Source organism: Lolium perenne, chromosome 7 (assembly GCF_019359855.2).
Source record: "Lolium perenne isolate Kyuss_39 chromosome 7, Kyuss_2.0, whole genome shotgun sequence".
NCBI classification, from domain to species: domain Eukaryota; kingdom Viridiplantae; phylum Streptophyta; class Magnoliopsida; order Poales; family Poaceae; genus Lolium; species Lolium perenne.
The window spans coordinates 61,508,221-61,527,489 of NC_067250.2; positions in this window are offsets into that span (position 1 = coordinate 61,508,221).

The following is a 19,269-nucleotide window of genomic DNA, read 5'->3' on the forward strand; positions in this document are numbered from 1 at the left end:
CATACCGGGACAACATAGACAACAGATAATGGACTCCTCTTTAATGCATAAGCATTCAACAACAGATAATATTCTCATAAGAGATTGAGGATTAGTGTCCAAACTGAAACTTCCACCATGATTCATGGTTTTAGTTAGCGGCCCAATGTTCTTCTCTAACAATATGCATACTCAAACCATTTGATCATGAAAATCGCCCTTACTTCAGACAAGACGAACATGCATAGCAACTCACATGATATTCAACAAAGGTGTAAAAGTTGATGGCGTCCCCAGAAACATGGTTACCGCTCAAGAAGCAACTTATTATGAAATAAGATACATAAGTACATATTCTTCACCACAATAGTTTTTAAGGCTATTTTCCCATGAGCTATATATTGCAAAGACAAAGAATAGAATTTTAAAGGTAGCACTCAAGTAATATACTTTGGAATGGCAGAGAAATACCATGTGGTAGGTAGGTATGGTGGACACAAATGGCATAGTTTTTGGCTCAAGGATTTGGATGCACGAGAAGAATTCCTCTCAATACAAGGCTAGGCTAGCAAGGTTGTTTGAAGCAAACTCAAGTATAAAGCGGTGCAGCAAGACTCACATATGAACATATATATTGCAAGCATTATAAGACTTTACATCGTCTCCTTGTTGTTCAAACACCTTAACCAGAAAATATCTAGACTCTAGAGAAACTAATCATGCAAACCAGATTTTAACATGCTCTACGTAGTTCTTCATTAATGGGTGCAAAGTGCATGATGCAAGAGCTTAAACATGATCTATATGAGCACAACAATTGCCAAGTATCAAATTATTCAAGACATTATACCAATTACCACATGAAGCATTTTCTGTTTCCAACCAAATAGCAATTAACGAAGAGGTTTTCAACTCCGCCATGAACATTAAAGATAGAACTAAGAACACCAGTGTTCATATGAAAAAGCGGAGCGTGTCTCTCTCCCACACAAGCATGAATTTATTCAAATATAAACAAAAGTAAAAACAAACAGACGCTCCAAGTAAAGTACATAAGATGTGACTGAATAAAAATATAGTTTCACTAGAGGTGACCTGATAAGTTGTCGATGAAGAAGGGGATGCCTTGGGCATCCCCAAGCTTAGATGCTTGGATCTTCTTGAAATATACAGGGATGAACCACGGGGGCATCCCCAAGCTTAGACTTTTCACTCTTCTTGATCATAGTATATCATCCTCCTCTCTTGACCCTTGAAAACTTCCTCCACACCAAACTCGAAACAAACTCATTAGAGGGTTAGTGCATAATCAAAAATTCACATGTTCAGAGGTAACACAATCATTCTTAACACTTCTGGACATTGCCCAAAGTTACTGGAAGTTAATGGAACAAAGAAATCCATTCAACATAGCAAAAGAGGCAATGCGAAATAAAAGGCAGAATCTGTCAAAACAGAACAGTCCGTAAAGACAAATTTTTCTGGGGCACTTAACTTGCTCAGATGAAAAAACTCAAATTTAATGAAAGTTGCGTACATATCTGAGGATCACGCACGTAAATTGGAAGATTTTTCTGAGTTACCTGCAGACGGGGCTGCTCAATTTCGTGATAGTAAGAAATCTGTTTCTGCGCAGTAATCCAAATCTAGTATCAACATTACTATCAAAGACTTTACTTGGCACAACAATGCAATAAAATAAAGATAAGGAGAGGTTGCTACAGTAGTAACAACTTCCAAGACACAACAAAACAGTAGCAAAATAAAAACATGGGTTATCTCCCAAGGAGTGCTTTCTTTATAGCCATTAAGATGGGCTCAGTAATTTTAATGATGCTCACATAAGGATGAGAGTTGAAGCAAAAAGAGAGAATCAAAAAGCAAGTATGAAACAAATTTAAGCCTAACCCACTTCCTATGAAAAGGAATCTTGTAAATAAACAAGTCAATGAAGAACAAAGTGAATAGCATAGGAAGACAAAACAAGTGTAACTTCAAGATTCTCAACATATAAAGAGGGGAAACTTAATATTATTAAGATGCATATAACCATGTTTCCCTCTCTCATAATAACTTTCAGTAGCATCATGAATAAACTCAACAATATAACTATCACATAAAACATTCTTATCATGAGCTACATGCATAAAATTATTACTCTCCACATAAGCATAATAAATTTTATTAGTAATAGTGGGAGTAAAACTACCATAACCATCATTGTAATCATCATAAATTGCAGGCATGGTATAATCATAATAACCTTTATCCTCCATAGTAGGTGGCACCAAAATACCACTATCATTATAATCATCATAAATAGGAGGTAAAGTATCATCAAAGAAAATTTTCTCCTCAAAACTTGGGGGACTAAAAATATCATGCTCATCAAAACAAGCTTCCCCAAGCTTAGAATTTTCCATAGCATTAGCAACAATGGTGTTCAAAGCATTCATACTGAAAGAACATCTCTCACATTATGTTTTGTGTGTTTGATGTCAATATATGTGATACACTAATGTTTGTTTAAGTGGTACAGGGATTACATAGTTTCATATTTGTGTGTGTTGGATTTGGTCGGTCTGTCAAAAGTTAACAGGAAAAATGTGGCCAGGCCGGATAATCCGGGCCGGATATTTCAATATCCGGCCCCCCTGTTTTTGGCTAAGTCTTCGAGGAAAAGCAGCGCAGTATGGGGGCCGGACATTTGCCCGGATATTGTCCCGGTATTGTACCAGGGCCGGAATATCCGGGCCGGATATTTTGGAAATATCCGGCCCCCTCGTTTTTGGCTAAGGACTGGAAGAAATGTGAACCAGTACAAGGGCCGGACATTTGGCCGGATAATGTCACAGTTTTGTCCCGAAGGACGGATTATCCGGGGGGGGGGGGGATTATCCGGCCCTTACTTAGGCCGGAATATCCGGCCCCCCGGAAGCTGCAACGGCTCAATTTTGAGGGGAGGTATAAATACCCCCCTTCTTCTACCTTGGTTGCTTGCTCAATCATTACACAAGAAATCTGCCAAGCCACCTCCATTAGAGCCACCTCAAGAAAGTCAAGATTTGCAAGATCTCCTTCCTCCCCCAACCAAAGCTCTTGATCTTTGGAGATTCGAAGGAGAAGACACCGATCTACATCCTCACCGAAGCGTTCTTCATTTCCCCCTCTCTTGTTTGAGGGATCTCATGCTAGTGTTCCTATTTGGTTCCCTAGTTGATTTGTGTTGATGTATTGTTGTTGATTGTTGTGTTGTAACAGATTTGGGAGCCTCCAATTTGGTTGTGGATGTGTGCCCCAAGAACCTTGTAAAGGCCCGGTTTCCGCCTCGAGGAAATCCCTTAGTGGAAGTGGGCTAGGCCTTCGTGGCGTTGCTCACCGGAGATCTGAGTGAAGCCTTCGTGGCTGTTGGTTTGGCTTTCGTAGCAACCACACTCCTCCAAACGTAGACGTACCTTCTTGCAAAGGAAGGGAACTACGGGAATCATCTCCGTGTCATCGCGTGCTCCACTCTCGGTTACCTCTATCCCACTCTATCTCTATATTGCTTAGATATATCTTGCTTAGTTGATAACCTTGTCATATAGGTAAATTCACTTAGTTGCATATCTAGAGAATTTACCGTTTGTGTCAAGCCTAAATTGAAAAAGAACTAAAAATTGGTTAGCACCTATTCACCCCCCCCTCTAGGTGCGGCATACGATCCTTTCAATTGGTATCAGAGCATCGGCTCTTATTTCGGGCTTAACCGCCTAAGAGTATGCCGGACGAGGAGTCCTCGGAAGGGGCCGCCAAGACGGTCTCCATGGAAGACTTCAATTCGTTGAAGTCCTCCATGGAAGCCCAAATGGAAAGCATGAAAAAGATGATTGCCGAGCTTTTGGCTCCGGCCCTTCCCAAGGCTCCTAGTGTAGAGGTAAAAGACACGGGTGCGTTAGATGAGGGAGAGGCTTCGGACTTACCCTCATCTACCAAACCCGTGGAAGGTGATAACTTAAACACTATCAAATCTCCCATTGCATCTCCTAAGGGAACTAGTGGAGGTGAAAGCTACAATCGAGTACCTCCACCTTTCCTATCTCCCGATATACCGGTTCCCCATCCCCATTTGAACATTCGGGGCGACCCACCTAAGTTTTCTATTGATAATTTCGATACTTGGCAATTTCAGTTCCGCTCTCATGTTTGTAGTGCCTCCAATGAATTATGGAGAATCATCTTGGAGGGGTTCAAGCCATACAACCCCGACAAGTTGACTAGAAGAGAAGCGGTTGATAGTCAACTCAACAACACCGCCTTGTACATGATTCAAACTAGTGTGGGGACAAAGGAATTGCATCGTGTCCGGAACTACACCACCGCCAAGGAAGCTTGGGATGGCTTGACCGCTAGTTGCATTGGAAGTGAGAGCACAAGGAGGAACAAATATAATGCTCTTAAGAATAAAGCCGAAGGGTTCATGAGGCTACCAGATGAAGATCATGAAGACATGTATGGAAGACTTCTCACCGTTGCCGATGCCTTCCGGCTTATTGGTGCCACCCACATCAATGACTCTTGGATCAAGGAGAAGTACATTGAATGCATGATGCCATTTGTACCCATTGATGTCAAGACTCTTGTGGGGAGGGAATGCTATTCCTCTCTCACCTCTCAACAAGTCGTGCACGAGATGCAAGCTCTCAAGGTGCTTGAGGAAACCTCTCATGATTCTCGCAATCGTGCTCTTGGGATGGCAAAAGGTTCCAACCTTGCCTTGGTGGTCAACTACGTTGAAGAAGTGATTCCTCAAGAATCTTATAAGGCATCTTGGAGCATGTCCTATCCGGAAGATTTGCAATGCCACTACCATGACCACATGGCCTTCCATGCAAAGTCGTTTTGGATTGATCCGTCCAAGGCCAAGGAAGACAACATCAAGAGAAACAACAAAAGTGGGTTCACTAGCTTTGGTCCAAAGACAAGATCATGCTACAATTGTGATGACAAGCGCCACTTCATTGCCGAATACCCCTATGAGAATAGAGAGCTTCATAATGGGAGGCTCATTCCCAAGGACAAGAGCAAAGACACAAAGGGCAAATATTCAAAAGCCCCCAACAAGAAATTCTACAACAACAAGACCAAGAAGGGCAAGAGGCCCTCAAGAATTGTGCTAGTAACAAAGGAAGAATATTCTTCTGATGAAGTGGGAAGCTCTAGTAGTGAGGAAGATGAAGAAAGCTCAAAGGAGTTGGCCGCCATCGTCACCACCAACATTCCCTCTTCATCTCTCTTTGACTCTCCCAATGAGAATCCTCATATCAAGAATGCACATTGCTTCATGGCAAGGTCCTCCTTGGACACATCTATTGTGCTATCAACTCAAGAAGAGTATACCTCCGGAGATGATGATGTTGATGATGAAGAAGATGCAACCTCTAATGGATTGGTCGCTCTTGCCTCCCTCTCCACCAACTCTTCATCACCAAGTGAATTCCCCAATGAGGTCATTCATGTGGAGGAAGAAAGTTGTCTCATGGCTAAATCCTCCGAGGTATCATCCCCTAACCCCTCTATGCCTAACTTATCTAGTGATCTAGGGGTTGATGATGCTAGTCTAAAAGTGAAACAAGAAATGCTAGAGTTTGATGATTTCATTCTCAACCTACAAGGTAACACTAAAAAGCATGTTTCAAATCTCATGGTTCGTATAGCTCAACAAAGTGATATTCTTGAGAAAAAGGGTCAAATAGAGAGAGAAGATTCTCTTGAAATCCATGCTCTTAAAAATGCTCTTGAGGAAAGTCAAGAAACTATAGCTTCTCTTGAGGAGAGGCTAGAAACTCTTGAAGAGCCTCAAGATAAAATTAACAAGCTCACAAAAGCTAGAGATCTTGCTAGGGCTAAGTCTAAAATGCTTAAAAAGGAAAAGGCCAAATTTGAGGTTGATCATGAGAAACTTGTGAAAGATCTAGATGAACTAGACAAAGCTCACAAAGCTTTGAAGAGTGAATACACTCTCTTATCCAAGTCTTATGAGCAACTTCAAATTAGGCTTGCCTCATATGATGTGCCTAGTTCCTCTACTCCTTCATGTGATCATGCAAATGTTATTGAGGAAAATGCTAGGTTGAAGGATGAACTTGCTAAGGCCTCCTCTCCCCAAAGTAAACTTTCATTGGATGATCTCTTGAGTAAGCAAAGATCAAACAATGGAAAGGAGGGCCTTGGCTATGGGGCCAAGGCAAAGAAGGCAAACAAGCAAAAGGTCAAGCCCGCACAAGAGAAGAAGAAAGATATCTCTAATGGTGAAGCCCCTAAGGGCAAAACCATGAATGATGATGATGCGGGAAATGCTAACCCTCACTATGTTTTATTTAAAGATTATTATGGTGATGTTTATGCTAAATATGTTGGCCCATATGATGGTTATGTTGCTTGGTCTATTTGGGTCCCAAAGACCCTTGTTGCTAACAAAAGAGGACCCATTGAGAAATGGGTACCTAAATCCAAGAATTGATCTCATGCAGGACTATGCCGCCGGAGGGTCAAAATGGGTACTTGATAGTGGATGTACAAGTCATATGACCGGCGGCAAGAACCTCGTCAAGGAGTTGAGGCCCAATACAAATAATATCACCGTCTCCTTTGGCGATAATTCTACATCCGAGGTAATTGGTTTTGGCAAGGTTGTGGTTGCACACAACATTACTCTTGTGGATGTCATGCTTGTCAAAACCCTTGGTTACAATTTGCTTTCCGTTTCCGCCCTTGGCAAGATGGGTTTCGCCGTCTTTATTGATAATGATATTGTGGTCCTCTTGTGGAGCAAGACTCTAAAAGTCGCTTTCGTTGGGTATCGCGAACACAACTTGTATGTGGTGGACTTCTCGGGGACCACCACGTCAAGTGCGATGTGCCTATTCGGAAAGGCGGACGTGGGTTGGTTGTGGCATCGCCGCCTAGCCCATGTCAACATGAGAACTTTGCAAAGTCTTCACAAGGGGAACCATATTGTGGGACTAATGGAAAATGTGTCTTTTGCCAAAGATCGTGTTTGTAGGGCTTGTGTTGAAGGCAAAATGCATGACTCTCCGCATCCAAGCAAGACTATCATCTCTTCCAAGAGGATCTTGGAGCTCCTTCATGTGGATCTCTTTGGTCCCGTTACTCATGCAAGTCTTGGTGCGAAGAAACATTGCTTGGTGATAGTTGATGATTACTCAAGATATACTTGGGTCTACTTTCTCAAGACGAAAGATGAGACTCAACAAATATTCATTGACTTTGCTACCGAGGTGCAACGCCAACACAACCTCCTCATTATGGCAATAAGAAGTGACAACGGCTCCGAGTTCAAGAACTATACACTCAATGATTTTCTTAGTGATGAGGGGATTCGACATCAATATTCCGCTGCTTACACCCCTCAACAAAATGGTGTTGCGGAGAGGAAGAACCGGACTCTTATGGATATGGCAAGATCTATGATGGCGGAGTATAAATCCCGCTATAACTTTTGGACGGAAGCCATCTCCACCGCTTGCCACTCCTCTAACCGGCTCTATCTCCGCAAGGGCTTGAACAAGACTCCATATGAAATACTCACCGGGAACAAGCCTAATATCTCATACTTCAAGGTGTTCGGGTGTAAGTGTTTCTACAAAATCAAAGGGGTTCGTTTGTCTAAATTTGCTCCTAAAGCTTTGGAGGGTATATTTGTTGGTTACGGTGCCGAATCTCACACTTATAGAATCTTTGATGTATCCTCCGGGATTATCATTGAATCTTGTAGTGTGAAGTTCGAAGAAAATGATGGCTCCCAAGTGGGGCAAGTTGATGTTTGTGCAGGTGATGAAATACCTCAAGATGCCATAGGAAGAATGGGTGTGGGATTTTTCCGCCCCATTGAGGGACACGGTGTGGCGTCTCGGGAAGAACTATGCTCTACCACGGTGGAGCCCTCATCTTCTCAACATCAACAAACCTTACCTAGTGAAGCAAATGATGCACCAACCCAAGAACAAGAACAAGACCCTCCCTCTTATGTGCAAGATCAAGGACAAGATCAAGGTCAAGATCAACCAATCATTCATAATGGCTCCAATGAGGATCCAATCAACCCTTGCCCTTCTCCGAACATTGTTCAAGATCAAGCACATGAGATTGAGCAAGCCCAAGCAATTGAGGAAGCTCAAGTTCAAGGTCAAGACGGGGACCCAAATGATCAAGTTGATCAAGTGACACCTCCAAGGCCAAGAAGAACCAAGGAGGAGATCGAGGCCCGTCGTTTAGCAAGAAGAGATAGGACCCTTGAAATTCGTGGACACACTCATGACAAGGTCCTTGGTGATGTTCGAGCAAAAGTCTCCACAAGAAGGCAATTGGCTAACTTTAGCAATCATCATGCTTATATCTCCGTAGTGGAACCCAAGAAAGTGTTTGAAGCCCTTGAAGATTCGGATTGGGTGGAAGCTATGCATGAGAAACTCAACAACTTCAAGCGCAACAAAGTGTGGACCTTAGTAAAGAAGCCAAAGGAGTGCCGCAATGTTATAGGCACTAAATGGATATTCAAGAACAAGCAAGATGAGTTTGGAAATATTGTGAGGAACAAGGCAAGATTGGTGGCTCAAGGTTTCTCTCAAGTTGAAGGGATTGACTTTGGAGAGACCTATGCTCCCGTGGCTCGTCTTGAGTCCATCCGTATCCTTCTTGCTTATGCATCGCATCATAACTTTAAGTTACAACAAATGGATGTGAAAAGTGCTTTTCTTAATGGTCCTTTGCATGAAGAGGTGTATGTTAAGCAACCCCCGGGGTTCGAGGACCTCAACTTTCCTAACCATGTCTACAAGCTTGATAAAGCACTTTATGGTCTCAAACAAGCTCCTAGAGCTTGGTACGAGCACCTTAAGGAATTGTTGGTAGACTGTGGGTTTGATGTTGAGCTAATCGACCCCACTCTTTTTACTAAGAAGGTCAATGGGGAGCTTTTCGTTTGCCAATTATATGTTGATGATATTATATTTGGCTCTACTAACAAAGCTTTCAATGATGAATTCTCAAAGCTTATGACCGATAGGTTTGAGATGTCTATGATGGGAGAGATGAAGTTTTTCCTTGATTTTGAGATCAAGCAATTGAGAGAAGGAACCTTCATCAATCAAGCAAAATATCTCCAAGACATGCTCAAGAGGTTCAAGATGACCGAGTTGAAGGGTGTGGCCACTCCTATGGTTACCAAATTTCATCTTGCACTAGATCCCAATGGTAAAGAGGTGGATCAAAAAGTATATCGCTCCATGATTGGATCCTTGCTTTACCTTTGTGCATCTAGACCGGACATAGTGTTGAGTGTTGGTGTGTGTGCAAGGTATCAAGCTTCTCCTAAGGAGAGCCACATGATGGCTCTCAAAAGAATCTTTTGATATTTGGTTGATACCCCAAGATATGGTATTTGGTACCCCAAAGGCTCAAGTTTTATTCTCAATGGATACACCGATGCGGATTGGGCGGGTGACAAGGATGATAGGAAATCAACTTCCGGGGCTTGCCAATTCCTTGGTAGGTCCTTGGTGTGTTGGTCTTCTAAGAAGCAAAATTGCATATCTCTCTCCACCGCCGAAGCCGAATATGTTGCCGCCGCAAGTGGATGCACTCAATTGTTATGGATGAGGCAAACTTTAAAGGAATACGGTGTCATTTGTGACAAAGTGCCTCTATTATGTGACAATGAAAGTGCCATCAAGATTGCCTATAATCCGGTGCAACATTCAAGAACGAAGCATATTGAGATCCGGAATCATTTCATTAGGGATCATGTTGCCCGTGGTGATATTGAGCTTATCTATGTTCCTACCAAAGATCAACTTGCCGATATATTCACGAAGCCTCTTGATGAAGCAAGGTTCACTTATTTGAGGAATGAGCTAAATATCATCGATTCAAGGAGTATAGCTTGACCATCTTGCAAACACACCTTCGTCTCAAAACTTTATTTGGTTTAGATGTGGGCATGGAAATAGGGGGAGTGCGGTTTAAATTATTGAGCTATCCCTCCCCCCATAATGCCAACATTAAAGATTTCATTCTCGTTATATATCATATGTTGATATGTGAGCTTAAATGATGAGTATTGGTTTGGACCCAAGATATATCTTCGCGGTGCCATACCATAACACTCATATATGGTGGCCTAGGCCACCACACTCTTCTTCGTGAAGAGTTGGAGTTGTTTGGTTTTTCATTGGATTTTATTGACATCTCCATGTTCTTATGGGAAATCACTCTAGTTTGGCCTTATTTGCTCATATCTTGCAAACTTGAGTGACCATGTACCATTAACAGTTTGTATCTTCTAAAACCTAAGCCTACTCTCTCCTATAAGCCATTTCCATCTTGCTCATTTGTCATGTTTGGTAAAAACTTGGAGTTTGAGGTTTTTCGGTCGGATGATCTAGGTTGCTCCATCTTATTGGTAAATTTGCACCTTATATGTGACGTGATACATTATTGCATCGCATATGGGTCATGCAAATAACCAACGAAAGATGGGCCGGATTCACGGCGATTCTGGAATTTTCCAGAACCCCGGATAATCCGGCCCCAGGAGACCCCGGATAATCCGGCCCGGCCGGATTATCCGCCCTAAGCTAGGGCCGGATTATCCGGCCTGGGCAGATCTTGAAAGGGTTGAGGTCGAGGCCGCGGGGGGGGGGGGGCAAACGGTTCACACCTCCCCCCACGCGCCTCTCTCTCCTCTTTCTCCTCTCAAGATCGCCAGACCTCCTCCTCCTCGCCGGAGACGCTCCGTCCGCCCCCTCTCGAAGTTCTTGGGTGGATCGGGTGCATCTCCTCCCTAGCTACCTTCTCCTCCAAGCGGTTTCCACAATGGATGTGGGTATGATTCACAATCTCTAACCCTAGATGTTGTGTTTTATATGTGCCATTTTCTTGGTGGAATTGGTGTCTAGTTGTTCCAAATCACGTGTAGTGTACTCCTCTTGCATGCTATTAGGCCGATCTAGTCTTAGACAAGTTTTTGATTGAAAAACTGCAAATCTCGCAGGGCCAGATTATCCGCCCCCCGAGCAGGCCGGATTATCCGGCCAGGCCGGATTATCCGCCCCCAGGGGACACCGGATTATCCGGCCTGGAGCTTCATCGCCGATGCAGTTTTTGCCTCAATCTATCATGTCTAGATTTGTACCGACTTATAGCATGTTTCTCGAGTATATTACTGTATCTTACATGACTTATGAGCATTACCTTCTCTTTGCTACCCGCCTTTGCTTCTCACAGGTGGTGCTTCTCGGGGTGGTCGGAGACGCTCAAGGCATGATCGATCTAGTGACAAGTTTGCACCCAATGCTCCTCGCAAGTCCGTCGCTTCAAGGCGGAAGAACAAGGAAGTGAGGGAGAACTACAAGGCCATGGATCCAGTCTCTTATTCCGCTATCCGCTTGAAGAACTGGTATGAAGATGTTCCAAGGGATGAAGAGATAGAGGGCAGGAGATTCTGGTGCATGGAGCAAGTGTTCATCTACAAGGACGTCTATGAGCCCATGAAGAATCTGAGACCCATGCAAGCTATCAATGTGGACATTCTGGCTGAAAACAATCACTTTGAAGATGCTATCTGGGTAGCTGGGAGAATGGGCTTGCATGATATCATGAAGATTCAATGTGACTATAGCCCAGATTTGGTGAAGCAATTCTTTGCCACTTTGGCAATCAAGAAAGATGAGGAACGCACTTTGGAATGGATGACTGGCTCCACTCACTGCAGTGCCACTCTACGCCGTTTTGCTGGTATTCTTGGAGTTCCTGTTGATGAGGGTCGTCGTCTTCATGGACCACAACAGACAGATAAGAATGCTCTTGTGCATCTCTATACCTCAGCGGGAAAAATTGGTTTTGCTAAGGGGCTGCTTCCCATATACAGTCAGTTGCTCCGGTTCTTTCGGGCAACCATTTGCCCAAGTGGTGGTAACAATGATGCTCTCCGGGGAGTCCTTGTGGACCTTATGCACCTCAGCTTTAAGTGTGCTCGTGATGGTAATGAGGAACGGGACTACTCTCTTGATATCATGGACTTTATCTTCCATGAGATCCGTGATGCCATGGTCTCTCGGACCACCATACCATATGCACCCTACATCCAGCTTCTCATCAACAACTCTGTGGCTGTGAATAGTGAAGATTTGAGTGGGTATCCGTTGGTGAAGCACCATGTCAAGAAGGCCTACAAGCTTAAGCCAGTCTCTTCAGCTATACCTGCACCTGACAGTTTCATGGGTGATGCTCGTTCTAGTGGTGTTGCTCCTGCTCGTCATCCTGATGTCCCGGCTATGAGGAAGCAAGTGACCCGGCTTAGTTGGTTTCAGCGTCACATCCTTTGCATGAACATTGAGATCCATAAGGAGAACTATGCAGCTAGCCGAGAGCGTTCTGAGATTAAGCATACTCAGGCGGTTATTCTACACAAACTCAGTGGTGATCAAGGTCCCCCGCCTCAGCCTCCAGCTCACCAGGGTTACAGTGGATGGCACTCTGCACAGGTTCCATGGAGTGATCTTGATGATTGCCTTCAAAGGTCCAACACCTCTCGTCGTTCTCCGGATGCACCTGACACTGATGAAGAAGAAGAAGAAGAAGAAGAGGCGCAAGAGTCCGATGATGATTATGCCTCCGAGTGATCCCCATGGGGCGAGTAGCATCGCGCTTGTCCCCTTTTTGGCGTCTCGATGCCAAAGGGGGAGAAGCGTTCTATTAGGAACTCTCTCGGGGATTTGCATGGTTTGGGCACAAGCATATGCGTTTATCATTCCTTTATTGCTTGTGTTCCCTCTTATTTGCTTTGGTTGTGTTCCGTTTCCGTTTAAAACTATGTGCTATGTGGTGTGAGACATTGTTATGGTTTTCGGATTTCTATTTGTTGAGATCAAGGATATTACATTATGTGTGATGCTATATCTCCGTATTATATATCTACACATGGGTATGATTTCTTACATCCTATCTCAACTTCATATATGTCAATGTCTCGTGTTAGAGCTCATGTTGGATATCTCTTGTGTTGAGGCACCATACTCCTATGTGTTGTGTATTTGTATTCAAATGCAAATTACTTAGATGCACACATGTAGGGGGAGTGCCTCTATGGTTTGCCATCATGCTTGTCTCTTTAGTGATTCTTTTGCAAATCCGTATATTGTCATCAAACACCAAAAAGGGGGAGATTGAAAGAACATCTCTCACATTATGTTTTGTGTGTTTGATGTCAATATATGTGATACACTAATGTTTGTTTAAGTGGTACAGGGATTACATAGTTTCATATTTGTGTGTGTTGGATTTGGTCGGTCTGTCAAAAGTTAACAGGAAAAATGTGGCCAGGCCAGATATTGTTGAAATATCCGGCCCCCCTGTTTTTGGCTAAGTCTTCGAGGAAAAGCAGCGCAGTATGGGGGCCGGACATTTGCCCGGATATTGTCCCGGTATTGTACCAGGGCCGGAATATCCGGGCCGGATATTTTGGAAATATCCGGCCCCCTCGTTTTTGGCTAAGGACTGGAAGAAATGTGAACCAGTACAAGGGCCGGACATTTGGCCGGATAATGTCACAGTTTTGTCCCGAAGGACGGATTATCCGGGGGGGGGGGGGGATTATCCGGCCCTTACTTAGGCCGGAATATCCGGCCCCCCGGAAGCTGCAACGGCTCAATTTTGAGGGGAGGTATAAATACCCCCCTTCTTCTACCTTGGTTGCTTGCTCAATCATTACACAAGAAATCTGCCAAGCCACCTCCATTAGAGCCACCTCAAGAAAGTCAAGATTTGCAAGATCTCCTTCCTCCCCCAACCAAAGCTCTTGATCTTTGGAGATTCGAAGGAGAAGACACCGATCTACATCCTCACCGAAGCGTTCTTCATTTCCCCCTCTCTTGTTTGAGGGATCTCATGCTAGTGTTCCTATTTGGTTCCCTAGTTGATTTGTGTTGATGTATTGTTGTTGATTGTTGTGTTGTAACAGATTTGGGAGCCTCCAATTTGGTTGTGGATGTGTGCCCCAAGAACCTTGTAAAGGCCCGGTTTCCGCCTCGAGGAAATCCCTTAGTGGAAGTGGGCTAGGCCTTCGTGGCGTTGCTCACCGGAGATCTGAGTGAAGCCTTCGTGGCTGTTGGTTTGGCTTTCGTAGCAACCACACTCCTCCAAACGTAGACGTACCTTCTTGCAAAGGAAGGGAACTACGGGAATCATCTCCGTGTCATCGCGTGCTCCACTCTCGGTTACCTCTATCCCACTCTATCTCTATATTGCTTAGATATATCTTGCTTAGTTGATAACCTTGTCATATAGGTAAATTCACTTAGTTGCATATCTAGAGAATTTACCGTTTGTGTCAAGCCTAAATTGAAAAAGAACTAAAAATTGGTTAGCACTTATTCACCCCCTCCCCTCTAGGTGCGGCATACGATCCTTTCACATACTAATAACATTCCCATTAGCATGCATATAAAGTTACATGGGTTTTTTAATTCTCTCTTCAAACACAGCATGTCCTAATTCAAGATAAAGTTCATAAAGATCTCTCATTTTGTTGTTGTTTTCCATTAAGCCTAACTAGTGAAAACAAGAAACAAAAAAATATAATTGCAGGATCTAAAGGAAATACCTTCGAGCACCCACACACCGGCAATAGTGCTAGGAAATAGCTTAGTAGTCGGAGGATGTGAATACCTTTTACCTTACCTCCCCGGCAACGGGGCCAGAAAATAGCTTAGTTGCCGGGGTCCGGAGTGTGAGTGCTTTTTACCTTACCTCCCCGACAACGGCGCCAGAAAATAGCTTGATGTCTACGCACGCTTCTATTCCTGTAGACAGTGTTGGGCCTCCAAGAGCAGAGGTTTGTAGAACAGCAGCAAGTTTCCCTTAAGTGAATCACCCAAGGTTTATCGAACTCAGGGAGGAAGAGGTCAAAGATATCCCTCTCAAGCAACCCTGCAATTACGATACAAGAAGTCTCTTGTGTCCCTAACACACCTAATACACTTGTCAGATGTATAGGTGCACTAGTTCGGCGAAGAGATATTAAAACGCAGGTGGTATAGATGAATGTGAGTGGTAATAACAATCTGAAATAAATATGGCAGCAAGTAAATATGCAGTAGAATAGTAAGTAAACGGAGATTCGATGTTTGGAAACAAGGCCTAGGGATCCTACTTTCACTAGTGGACACTCTCAACATTGATCACATAATAAATAAGTTCTCTTCCTTTGTACTACTTTCAAAGACTCTATTGTTGGATAACAAACACCATTTATTGTGTAGGGCTACGAGAGCACCCTCAAGCCGGAGTAAACAAGCTCCACAACGCCATAAAGGAATCACACAAGATGCAAACACTGTCACTGTCACACCATAGAGAGTAATTCCGGAGTTCATGTAAAGTAACTCTAGAGTGCATAGTAATAGTTAACTTCACAATCTACAAGAGATCACGATCATAACCTACGCCAAGTACTACATGATGCACACACTGTCCACATTACATCATGAAGGAGGAATAGACTACTTTAATAACATCACTAGAGTAGCACATATATTAATAGTGCTACAAAGCTCATGATCACATAAAGATCACATGGGAGAGAGAAATGAACCACATAGCTACCGGTAGAGCCCTCAGCCCCGGGGGAGAACTACTCCCTCCTCATCATAGGAGACAACAGCGGCGATGAAGATGGCGGTGATGTCGATGGAGATGCCTTCCGGGGGCACTTCCCCGTCCCGGCGGCGTGCCGGAACAGAGACTTCTGTCCCCCGAATCTTGGCTTCGCGATGGCGGCGGCTGCGTAACTTTTCTCGTCTCGTGGCTTATCCATTTAGGGTTTTCGCGACGGAGTCCTTAAGTAGGCGGAAGGGCAGCCTCGAAGGGGCCCTGGTGGGGCCACACAATAGGGGGGCGCGCCCCACCCCTTGGCCGCGCCGCCCTGGCGTGTGGGGCCCCCTGGCTCCCCTCTGGTCTCTCTCCGGTGTTCTGGAAGCTTCGTGGAAATATAAGATCGTGGGCCTTGATTTCGTCCAATTCCGAGAATATTTCCTTACTAGGATTTCTAAAACCAAAAACTGCAGAAAACAGAACTGACACTTCGGCATCTTGTTAATAGGTTAGTTCCGAAAAATGCATCAAAACGATATAAAGTATGAATAAAACATGTAGGTATTGTCATAAAACTAGCATGGAACATAAAAAATTATAGATACGTTGGAGACGTATCACTCCTCCTCCTCACTCGGCGTGGAGGCAGGGTCGCTGGGCGTGGAGCCCGGTTCGCTTGGCGTCGCAGGCGATTCCCACCAATCCAGCATCCGGGCGGCTTGCCCTCGATCTCCGAGTCCAACGGAAGGGTGTATTCGCTCATGGCGTCTGGCTAGCTGGTGTTGGAGAAGAAGAAGAAGCAGAAGCAGACGGTTCGACGTGAATTACAGTAGACGCAGGGGTTATATTCTGCGGGGATTAATGTCCGCGCGTATAACAAAGAGGCCTACGGTTGTTCTTCCGCGGCGGTCGACGCTCCATTTCGGCAGTTGGCGGGTTGATCAGCGCGGTTGCCACTCCGGCGGTTGACATTGGTGCGCTTGCTGTGCTTTAATCGAGGCCGATCAAACCAGGGTCGCTGCCAGGTGGGCCCGTGGGGAAGCGACGGACGCTAGGCACGACCGCGCAGCGTCCGCGGAGACGCAACGTGCCGCATATTTGCGCCGCGTTTGCGTCGCGGCGGACATCCGGACACGATGCGTCGCCCCGCTGGAGCAGGGTGCATACGCATTTTCGGTCCATGCGGACGCAAACGGAGTGCGACCGTTTGCGTCGCCCCGTTGGAGATGCCCTTACTGTTCTTGATATTTTCCTGATCGCATGTAACTGTTTGGTTTTCTATTTTTCGTTGTAAGATTAATTGTACCTCTTTCTTCCTCTAATGATCAATGAAAAGCCTTTTGGTAGAAAAAAAAAGGACTTTCTTACTCTTTCTGAAGATAAGTTAGGGCGACTGAAGTTTCATGGTCATATCCAAGATCAGCAGACCGAGGCGATGACTGGTACCGGCAAGGCACTCACTCGCACCAATCCAACAATACGGGAAACTGATCTGAATGCGGTATCGTAGCAGAAGTTCGCACTCTCTATGAGCTAAAACAGAAACACCAGCGAGACCAAGATGAGAATTTTGCAAGAAAATAACAAGGGCCCTTTCTTGACGACGATCACGCTCATCCCTCAGTTCGGGGAACTCTGAATACAGTAACATAGCAGAAGTTCGCACTCTCCATGAGCTAAAACAGAAACACCAGCGAACACAAGATGAGACCTCTGCAAGAAAAGAAACAAAGGTCCTTTCTTACCGACGATCACGCTCATCCTTCCTTCCACGGAAAACCAAGGATCCTGGCCTGGCTAGAGCTTTAGCTTCAGTGGCACGTACAGCACATTATTCACCACACGCACAGCCGTGAGTGGTGTCGTATCGTCAGTTGTCGCCATCCATTTGACATCTCTTTCGAGCTGAACATTCCAAAGGATCGACAGCCTCCCTTGTCTGAACCCAAAGATGAGACGAGCATGTGACGTACGATGCAACTATGCAAGATGTGAGTGATCCAGCGACAGTGCAAAAGGTACATATACGTGCACGTTATTCTCTCCTCTTACTCGAAAATTAGGATGCATCATCTACATCGAGTATCAGTCGCCGCCTCGATGTGCCTGTCGAACCCTTGCTGTCGTCTTTTTTCTCTTTCTTCTTTTACCCCGGCCAGCCGCTACATTTCTTTTCAACAGGACTAATTCCTTGTCTATCAACTGTTTAAGTATAGATGCAAGTGGTACATGGTTAGGGTACCCTCTATCATTTTTAGTCTAAAATGTGAACTAACTTGATGATGTCATGGATAGAAGTTAGTTCATTTTTTGAACAAAGAGAGTAAAGGGTATCCTTACTTTGGAGTTGGACCATACTTGCATCACTATGTTTAACGTCTAAGTTATATCTATCAATAACTTGGGCATGACATTTCCAGGTGCTTGGCGGTGTGGCGTTGATCTGATCCCGCACGAAGGGAGTCATATTCTCCTCTAGTGGTGTCCTACTAGGGAGGCGCCGTTAGCCTGTCAAGTGATTATGCTTTACTAGGCTTAGGCAACGAGTACAAACACTTCAGCTGAAACATAAGATCCCTGATCAGATATCGGCGCACGCCTCAGCAGCTCCCTTATTTAAGGTGGTGGCTCTAAGTTTGGTTCTAGGACGAGGTTAGTGGTGGCTCTAAGTTTGGCTGTAGATTAAGAAAAAACTTAACCATTAATATAGTCAACAAAATATGAATTATATGTCACAAAAATTATACCGTTAGAAACTTCTCTTGAATATGAATCCAACGGTATAACTTTTGTTGCATATATCTCATATTTTGTTGATGCACGTGTGGTAATCCTTTATTGAAGGCTTAGCCTAGTAGCTGTGTATTTTTCGTTTATTTTATTGGTATTTAATTATGAGGTTAGTGGTATTCCAATGGATTTACTGTCATGTACTCTTTTTCTTTTCCTTTTTGAGTCAACTTTGTTTAGCATTGGTAGCTTTTAATAATCTATGTTTGTGTGTATGGTTTAAGGGCCAAAGGTTATCCTCCTTTCACAAAATAACTTACTCCCTCTGAACCGTAATAAGTGTCCTAGCTTTAGTTAAAGTTTGACTAAAAGTAAACTAAAACCACCACACTTCTTATGGATTCGGAGGGAGTAACAATAACTACATTAGGTGGGTATAAGTGATAGTAGCTTTCCATATAGAAAGTATGTTACATCTACTCTATCCGTCATAAAAAAAGCGGTTTAACATCTTTTTTAATACGAATGTATCTACTCTCTAGCTTCTTAGCGATTGAAGCAAGCAATGGCTGGACCATATCACACGGTCAGGTTTGATTGGAGTCCTGCACCATACGTGTGTTGAAGGATTTTTTCTTAGAGCATCTCCACCGGCGAGCGGCCCCCGATAGTATCTTGGGAGTCGACATCAAAATGGGCTCGCACCGGCGTGCCCCAAATAGAGTCGGCGCTTTTTCGAGCCCGAAGGGCACGAATCGGGCGCTCCTGCGCCTCGCGAGACGATGGCTTTCGCGGGTGGGATCGCCTTCACAGCGAGAGAACACGACGGTTCGCATCGGAAACGACGCGGGAAGGTTGGTCGTCGGCGTTAATGGTCTCCCGCATGAAAACCCAAGGGAGACGGGGGCG